This window comes from Vipera berus (assembly GCF_964194415.1).
Source record: "Vipera berus genome assembly, chromosome: Z".
In the NCBI taxonomy this organism is placed as follows: Eukaryota; Metazoa; Chordata; class Lepidosauria; order Squamata; family Viperidae; genus Vipera; species Vipera berus.
The window spans coordinates 131,181,465-131,191,464 of record NC_138205.1 but is presented as its reverse complement, the minus strand read 5'-3'; the positions used below and the strand labels follow the sequence as shown (position 1 = coordinate 131,191,464).

The 10,000-nt window shown below is 39.4% G+C and overlaps 1 protein-coding gene across 2 annotated transcripts in view; it reads left to right on the top strand.

Moving 5' to 3' along the window:
* Positions 1 to 10,000, top strand: part of LOC308677641 (microtubule-associated protein 4-like) — a 67,431-nt gene that overhangs the window by 7,499 nt on the left and 49,932 nt on the right. Inside the window, exon 1 of one of the 2 annotated variants that reach the window (XM_081344245.1) lies at positions 1,258 to 1,276. The exons of the other annotated variant lie outside the window; for it this stretch is intronic. The gene's annotated coding sequence lies outside the window, so the exon portion shown is untranslated. Of the gene's footprint in view, positions 1 to 1,257; positions 1,277 to 10,000 lie in introns of those variants that run through there. 2 annotated transcript variants of the gene reach the window in all.

Sequence of the window (10,000 nt, the reverse complement as noted above, 5' to 3'; positions counted from 1 at the left end):
ACGAATAGATATAATGGAGAGAGAGAGAGATGGATAGAGAGTGAAGGTATGAATAGATATAATGGAGAGAGAGATGGATAGAGAGTGAAGGTATGAATAGATATAATGGAGAGAGAGATGGAGAGAGTGAAGGTATGAATAGATATAATGGAGAGAGAGATGGAGAGAGTGAAGATATGAATAGATATAATGGAGAGAGAGATGGAGAGAGAGTGAAGATATGAATATAGTGGAGAGATAGATAGAGAGTGAAGGTATGAATAGATATAATGAAGAGAGAGAGATGGAGAGAGTGAAGATATGAATAGATATAATGGAGAGAGAGAAATGGAGAGAGAGTGAAGATATGAATAGATATAATGGAGAGAGAGAGATGGAGAGAGTGAAGATATGAATAGATATAATGGAGAGAGAGAGATGGAGAGAGAGATATGAATAAATAGTTATGAATAAATAGATGGATAGATGGTTAGCCGGATATAGACATTAATTTATGCATTTAGGGTTTCCCTGTAATGGCGTCGGCCGAGGCTCAAGTCACCTTGTGGCCGGCCAATGTGATAACTCAGTAATTTAAAATAAATAAATAAAAAATCAAGGCAAAAACAAACATCTGCCCGGCGCAGCTGTGATCCGTCCCGGAGGACCACGGTTTACTTAACACCGATCCTAGTTTGTTTTCCTCCCCCCCAAAAAAATAAACCCCTTTCCTGGTTAGCCGTGCCCCTCCTTTTGCCCGTCCAAAGAGACGTGCCCCTCCCTCCTCTGCCAAACTTGGGATCCGACCAGGATATTGGGCTTTGATTTTTTTTGGGGGGTGGGTGGGCTTTATATAAATAAATAAATAAATATTGCCCCCACCCCGTCCTCTCCCTTCCTTCCTGCCGGCTCACGTGGAGATTTAAATCACCGGCTATTTATACCGACTCGTCATATCTGGATTTAGCAACAGCAGTTGCCGTTGCCGAAGTATTAAACGGGTTGGGGGGGGCGCGCCGGCGATGCCTGGAGCTGCTTGGGGTAGCTTTTTTTTTTTAACTTCCAGAGTTGAGGAGGGGGCTTCTGTCAATCACCCCACCTCCCCCCTCTTTGCTATATTTTTTCCTATTTGCTTTCTCTGATTTTTTTTTTTTTGCTTTCGTGGAAAGGCTTGCCAAATTAATAAAAAATGGTGCGATTCTGGTGCAGAGTTTTGAGAGTTTCCACCTGGTCCTCGGCTTAACGACGGCGAAAGAGCCCCCCGATCTCCGTGGTTCAGCGAGGCCTCTTGTTTGACGTGAGTTTGGGGTCCCCTTTCCGGCTGACGTCGTTCGGTTGAATATCCCGGCCGGTTGCAAAGAGGAGCCACACGGTCGTTAAGCGAATCCGGCTTTGTCGGGAGGTGGCCCAAGGGGACGGCGGGGCCCCGGGACGCTCGGGCCGTCATCAATCCGAGTCGGCGGCCAAGCCTCTCGGTTTTGATTTCCCCCCGACCGCCGGGCTGTGATCGTCATGACGCGGTCAAAAGTCAGCAGCGTTCAGTCAAAACGGTCATTAAGCGAACAGCTGTAAGCCGAGGACTTCCCGCATTGCGTGATTTTTCTTTCGTTTGGTGCTTGAGTGAAGCCCGACGTTCCTGCACGGAGGAATTTATTTTTTTTTTTGAAATGTGTGGTCTGCAAATGCTTTCTCTCTTAATTCTAATTTCATTTGATTTTTTGGCTGGGATTCTCGGGCTGTTTATGCATCTCTGACCTCGGCATTCCTGGCAGAGAAAGTGCCAGAAAACTTCCTAAAATCTGACGTTTCCGCTCGGCTTTCTCGTAAAAAAAATGAAGTTTCTGTTTCACTTTTGTCGTAAAATCTGAAGCTGCCGTTCCGGGTCGTCGTAAAAAATATGAAATTTCTGTTCTGCTTTGTCATCATAAATGATGAAGTTTCCGTTCATCTTTGTCTTAAAAAATGAAGGTTTTTTTCCTTTTTCATAAAATCAGACTTTCCGTTCCAGTTTGTCGTAAAACCTGAAGTTTCTCTTCCGCTTTGTCCTAGAAGATGAAGTTTCCGTTCGGCTTCATACTAAAAGACGAAGTTTCCGTTCCACTTAGTTGCAAAAGACATCATTTCCGTTCCGCTTAGATGCAAAAGATGAAGTTTCTGTTCCGGTTTGTCGTAAAAAATGCAAGTTTCCGTTCTGCTTCGTCACAAAAGTTTTTGTTCCGCAAAAATTGAACTTGCTGTTCTGCTTCATTGTAAACGATGAAGTTTCCGTTCCGCTTGGTCGCAAAAAATGAAGTTTCCGTTCTGCTTCATCATAAAAGATGAAGTTTCCGTTCCGCTTAGTTGCAAAAGACATCATTTCCGTTCCGCTTAGATGCAAAAGATGAAATTTCTGTTCCGTTTTGTCATAAAAAATGAAGTTTCCGTTCCGCTTAATCACAAAAGTTTTCGGTCCGCAAAAATTGAACTTGCTGTTCTGCTTCATTGTAAAAGATGAAGTTTCCGTTCCGCTTAGTCTCAAAAGACGAAGTTTACGTTCTGCTTAGTCTCAAAAGATGAAGTTTCCGTTCTGCTTTGTCGCAAAAGATAAAGTTTCTGTTCCCTTTGTCGTAGAAGATGAAGTTTCCGTTCCGCTTAGTTGCAGAAGACATTATTGCCGTTCCGCTTAGATGCAAAAGATGAAGTTTCTGTTCCGGTTTGTCGTAAAAAATGAAGTTTCCGTTCCGCTTCGTCACAAAAGTCGAAGTTTCTGTTCCGCTTAATCACAAAAGTTTTCGTTCCGCAAAAATTGAACTTGCTGTTCTGCTTCATCGTAAAAGATGAAGTTTCCGTTCCGCTTAGCCTCAAAAGACGAAGTTTCCGTTCCGCTTTGTCGCAAAAGATAAAGTTCCTGTTCCCTTTGTCGTAGAAGATGAAGTTTCCGTTCCGCTTAGATGCAAAAGATGAAGTTTGTGTTCCGTTTTGTCATAAAAAATGAAGTTTCCGTTCTCCTTAGTCACAAAAGACGAAGTTTCTGTTCTCAATCACAAAAGTTTTCGTTCTGTTCTGCTTCATCGTAAAAGATGAAGTTTCCGTTCCGCTTAGTCTCAAAAGACGAAGTTTCCGTTCTTAATCACAAAAGTTTTCGTTCTGTTCTGCTTCATCGTAAAAGATGAAGTTTCCGTTCCGCTTTGTCGCAAAAGATAAAGTTGCTGTTCCCTTTCTCGTAGAAGATGAAGTTTCCGTTCCGCTTAGTTGCAAAAGACATCATTTCCGTTCCGCTTAGATGCAAAAGATGAAGTTTGTGTTCTGTTTTGTCGTAAAAAAGTTGCTGTTCCCTCTCTCGTAGAAGGTGAAGTTTCCGTTCCGCTTAGTCTCAAAAGATGATGTTTCTGTTCCGCTTAATCACACAAGGTTTCGTTCCGGTTCATCTTAAAAGATGGAAGTTTCTGTTCTGCTTGGTCGCAAAAAATGAAGTTTCCGTTCATCATCATCATAAAATCTGAAATTTCTGTTCTGCCTTGTCGTAAAAGATGAAGCTTCCGTTCCGCTTAGTCACAAAAGATTTCGTTCCGCAAAAATTGGAAGTTTCCGTTCTGCTTCATTGTAAAAGATGAAGTTTCCGTTCCGCTTGGTCGCAAAAAATGAAGTTTCCGTTCTGCTTCATCGTAAAAGATGAAGTTTCCGTTCCGCGTAGTCACAAAAGACGTTTTTGTTCCGCTTTCTCGTAAAAAAATGAAGTTTTCCTTCGTCTTCATCGTAGATTTAGTCGCAAAAGACGAAGTTTCCGTTCCGCATAGTCACAAAAGAAGTTCCGTTCCGCTTCATCGTAAAATCTGAAGTTTTCGTTCCGCTTCGTCATAAAATCTGAAGTTTTGCATTCGACTTTGTAGAGACGTTGTTGGTAATTTAGAGAGCCACGTGCTTTGGCAGTCCAAATCGGGAAACCCACAATTGTTTTGTGATGCGACACCAGAAAAAGGTTGTGTTTCTCAGGACGGAAGTGGAGGGGTCGAGTCGGAGAGCTTGTAGGGATCTCTACGGATAGTCCTCGCCTTACGACCACGGTCGGGACTCGAATTTCTGTTGCTAAGCGGAACGTGCTGCTTTTGTGATCTTGACAGATGTTTTCTTTGGTCGCGGTTGTTCAGTAAACCATGGCATTCGTTGAGCGAATTACACGGTCATTAAGCAAGGCAGGCTGTCCCCATTTGACGGAAGCCGCCTGGGATGGTCGTAAATGGAGGATCACGTGACCATGGGCAGCTGGATAATACGACCGTGGGGGCATGCCCTCATAAGTCACGTGGTCAAAATTCGGACAGTTGGTAACTGACTCATATTTACGACGGTTGCAGTGTCCCGGGGTCACACCTTCCGATGAGAAAGTCAATGGGGAAGCTGTATGAGGTAGTTATCAACCGTGTGAGGTACTTATCAACTGCAATGATTCGCTTACCAACAGTGGAAAGAAAAGGTCGGAAAACAGGGACGAGACCTTTTTAACAAAGGTCTCGCTGAACAGAAATTTTCGACTCGCTTCTGGTCGTAAAGCGAGGACTGCCTGCATTTCAGCTTTCAATGTCCGCCAAGCTCTCCAGGGGGAGAAACGTAACGTGTGTCCCCTGACCACAATTGAGCCCAAAGTTTCGGTTGCTAAGCGAGGCGGCTCCGAAGCACGTTTTGCTTCATTTTACGACCTCCCCACAGTTGTTACGTGAATCACTCAGCGTTCAGAATACGGTCGTTAACTGAAACTGGCTTCCTCCATTGACCTTGCTTGTCAGAAGGCCGCAAAAGGGGAATCCCGGGACGCTGCGACCGTCGTAAACACGAGTCCGTTGCCGAGCGTTTGAATTTGGATCACCTTAATTTGGGGATGCTGCGACGGTCGTCAGTGTGGGGAAAAAAACGGTCCTAAGTCCCGTTTTTTTCCCCAGCGACGTAATTTGGAACGGTCACTAAACGAGTCGATATTCCTCTTAGCCCAGACCTCTTAAGAATAGCAGCCATTAATCCGGATTAATCCGATCAATAATGGGAAATGCGGGTAGTTCTCGACTTACGACCGAAATTGACGTTGCTAAGCGAGACAGTCGTGAGGTGAGGTTTGCCCTAGTTTACGACTTTTCTGGCCGCAGTTGTTAATCAGTCCTGGCAGTTGTTAGGGCAGTATCACGGTCCCGAGTCCATTTATTTCAGGGCCGTTCCGACTCCGAACGGTCGCGAAACGGACGGTCGTAACTAGAGAACCGCCTGGATTTTGGGATTTGAGGGAATGAGCCGGTTTTCCCGCTCCAGCGGCTCCCAAATCCCCTCTTCCCGTCTCCTCCTCCATCCCATCTTTCTCTCGCTCTCTCTCTCTACTCGAAGCGCCTACTGCCGTAGCCTCACCAAATTTCTAAATTCCTTTTTGAAAGGCGAATTACCGTTAATTAAAAGGCCCGGCGTCCCAGTTTTTAATGAAAGAGGGCGAACGGACACACACAGACACACACACACACAAAATGAACAATTAACAGTGGGGATTAACGCTGCCAAACGCTAGCAACAAATAACAGGAATCAGGAGCGAAAGCAGCAAATGGAGGAATCGTAGAGGGGCATCATGTTGTCCTGGACTTAACAACCGTTTTGTTTAGGGACAGTTGGAAGTTACGACGGCTACTTCGTTGTAATTTCTCTACTTGTCCCTCTCTTTCATCTTCTGTATCTCTCTGTCCATCACACTATTCCATCCATCCATCCATCTATTAAGTCTCTCTTTCTCTCTCTATATATATATTTCTCTCTCTAATCTTTGTACCATCTCTTATTTCTATCTCCTTATCTGTACCATCTGTGTATCTCTATCATTTATCTCTCTCATCTGCCTATCTGTCTATCTTAATTTTCTATCATGTTCTCTATCCGTTTATCCATCTATTGATCCATCCATCCATCTTCCTATCTGTGTCTATCCACCCATCCGATCTATCCATCTCTCTCATCCCCTATATCTTGTCTTGTCTTGTCTTATCTTATCTTATCTTATCTTATCATCTTATCTTATCTTATCTTATCTTATCTTATCTTATCTTATCTTATCTTATCTTATCTTATCTTATCTTATCTTATCTTATCTATCTATATCTATCTTCTGTGTCTATCATATCTATCTATCTATCTGTCTGTCTCTATATATATCTATCTATTATCTATTATCTATCTATCATCTATCATCCATTTCTATATCTATCTAGCTATCCATCCATCCATTTATCATCCATCTCTATCATTCATCCAACTCTAGCTAACTAGCTATCTTCTGTATCATATCTATATCCATCCATCATCCCTATCTGTCATCTATCTAGCTATCACCCATCTATATCTATCTCTAGCTATCCATCCATCATCCATCTCTAGCTATTATTCATCCATCTCTAGCTATCTTCTGTATCATCTATCTATCTATCTATCTATCTATCTATCTATCTATCTATCTATCTATCTATCTATCTATCCATTTATCATCTCCATCCATCCATCCATCCATCCATCCATCCAATTAGTCTATCTGTCTGTCTGTCTGTCTCTGTCTCTGTCTCTGTCTCTGTCTCTGTCTCTGTCTCTGTCTCTGTCTCTCTCTCTCTCTCTCTCTCTCTCTCTCTCTTTCTCTCTCTCTCTCTCTCATCTATCTATCTATCTATCTATCTATCTATCTATCTATCTATCTATCTATCTATCTATCTATCTATCTATCTATCTATATCATCCATTTCTATATCTATCTAGCTATCCATCCATTTATCATCCATCTCTATCATTCATCCAACTCTAGCTAACTAGCTATCTTCTGTATCATATCTATATCCATCCATCATCCCTATCTGTCATCTATCTAGCTATCACCCATCTATATCTATCTCTAGCTATCCATCCATCATCCATCTCTAGCTATCTTGTGTCATATCTATATGTTTCTATCCATCTATCATATCCATCCATCCAGTCTGTCTGTCTGTCCTATCTATCTATCTATCTATCTATCTATCTATCTATCTATCTATCTATCTATCTATCTATCTATCTATCTTATCTATCTATCTCTTCTGTATCTATCATATCTACATCTATCATATCTACATCTATCTATCTGTCTATCTATCTATCTTGTCTAGTCTATCTATCTTATCTATCTATCTATCTATCTTATCTGTCTATCTGTCTTGTCTGTCTAGTCTATCTATCTTATCTATCTATCATCTATCTATCTATCTATCTATCTATCTATCTATCTATCTATCTATCTATCTATCTATCTATCTATCATCCATCTATCCGTCATGTATTATCTCCATCATCTTATCATCTACCTGTCTAGCTGTCCGTCCATATATCCATCCCATTTCTGTCTGTCTCTTGTCACTAGCATCTCTCTCTCTCTCTCTCTCTCTCTCTCTCTCTCTCTCCCTCCATTCTTCCAACTGCTGGGAATCACTTCAAGACGGCAAGAAAGGTCGTCAAACGGGACAGCAGCCGTCTCACTTAGCGACAGAAACGTTGCTGACCCTCCGTTGTGGTTGTAAGGCAAGGGGAGTACCTGTACGTTTCCCCACCCCGTCCCGATCCTCCCCGGCGTTTGCAGAAAAAGACACATTGGGTGTGGGTGTGTGTCTGTGTGTGAGTGTGTGTGTGTTTTTCTCTCCCAAAAAGAGGCTCCGGGCGCTTTAATTGGCCCCTGGCCACATCTGGAGCTATCCCAGGGCTGAGTGACAATGAATTTGGGGACACGTTGATATTTTCACTCTGGACAAAAGTTTTGTGGCTTTTTGTTTTTGTGCTAAGCAACCGTTCGAGGGTTTCCGAACGAATCTCCAAATGTCAGGATTCGGCCATCCTGAATGGGCCCATTGATGCCTTTTTCCAGGGAAAAAAATATTAATTTCATTTTCCATTTTTCGTTTCGTTTTGTTTTATTTTATTGTTTTATTGTATTGTGATTCCGCCCCATCTTAAGATGATTTTTATTTTTATTTGATTTGATTCTTTAACGTCCAATTTTATTTTGATGAGTATTTCTTATAATGTAATATTTTATTTCATTTATTTAAACGTAATAAGAATTTTACTTGATTATTCTTTCCTAACACATTTTATTTGATTTGATTTTGTTTAATATAATACAATATATTTGATTATTATTTCATATCATATCATCTTTTATTTGATTTTATTTTGTTTAATATAACAGAATATATTTGATTGTTATTTCATATCATATCATCTTTTATTTGATTTGATTTTGTTTAATCTAATAGAATATATTTGATTCTTATTTCATATCATATCATCTTTTATTTGATTTTATTTTGTTTAATCTAATAGAATATATTTGATTCTTATTTCATATCATATCATCTTTTATTTGATTTGATTTTGTTTAATCGAATGGAATATATTTGATTGTTATTTCGTATCATATCTTTTATTTGATTTTATTTTGTTTAATCTAATAGAATATATTTGATTGTTATTTCATATCATGTTTTATTTGATTTGATTTTGTTTAATCGAATAGAATATATTTGATTGTTATTTCATATCATATCTTTTATTTGATTTGATTTTGTTTAATCGAATGGAATACATATGATTGTTATTTCATATCATATCATCTTTTATTTGATTTTATTTTGTTTAATCTAATAGAATATATTTGATTGTTATTTCATATCATCTTTTATTTGATTTTATGTTGTTTAATCGAATAGAATATATTTGATTGTTATTTCATATCATATCATCTTTTATTTGATTTGATTTTGTTTAATCGAATGGAATATATTTGATTGTTATTTCATATCATATCATCTTTTATTTGATTTGATTTTGTTTAATCGAATGGAATATATTTGATTGTTATTTCGTATCATATCATCTTTTATTTGATTTTAATTTGTTTTATTAATATAATTATTTCATTTCATTTATTTTTTATTTTTCCCCCCTTTGTTTCCTTTCTTTTCCTATCTTTTCTTTTATTTTCTTTTATTTCTTTTATTTTTTATTTTATTTCCTTTATTTCTTTTACTTTCTTTTCTATTATTATTATTATCTTTTATTTCCTTTATTTCTTTTCTTTTACTTTCTTTTCTATTATTATTATCTTTTATTTCCTTTATTTCTTTGATTTTATTTTACCATTTCATTCCACTTTTATTTCCTTATTAATTTATCTTGTGTATTTGATTATTTTACTTCACTGCCTTTTATAATTGAAGATAATGTTTTGCTTTGTTTGATATTTTATTATTTTTTTATTTTATTTTATTTTATTTTATTTTATTATTTCATTATTTTCTATAATATTTTATGTTATTTTATTTTGTTGTTTAAGATTTTATTTTATATTTTAATACTTTGGCACCGTTTCAACCCACTTGGCGGCTTCCAACGTTCGTTTAGCGGCCTGTTTCTGCAAGATCCAAACCTGGTTTGTTTGTCATTTGACCTTTCTTGCCACCGTTGTTCAGTGAATCCCGGTTCAGTTTGTTAAGCGAGTCACTGCGTTGTTAAGCGAATCTGGCTTAATGACCTGACGGGTCATCAATATGAGTCAGTGCCCAAGTGTCTGAATTTTGATCCCGTGCTGTCCCGTGGGGATAAGGCAACCGTCGTAAAGTGAAGAAAACGGTCCCGAGTCCTTTTTTTCCCCCCGTGACGTAACTTTGAATGGTCACTAAGAGAGACTGTGGTAAGTTGAGGTCTTTAAGCGTATCGGGCTTCCCCGCTGTGTTTGGGCGTGAGACGGTCGCCAAAGGGGATCACCCGTGGAGGTCGTAAGTCCTGTCATGTGACCCGGGGAACAGTGCAGCCGTCAGAAAGACTGCAACTCCCAGAATTCCCCAGCCAGGATTCTTTTAAGAATGGTAGACTTCATGCCGGTTGGGGGATTCTGGGAGTTGAAGTCCGCCTGTCTTAAAGCACGCTGGCTGGGGGATTCTGGGAATAGAAGTCCTCCCCTCTTAAATCATTATGGCTGGGGGATTCTGGGAGTTGAA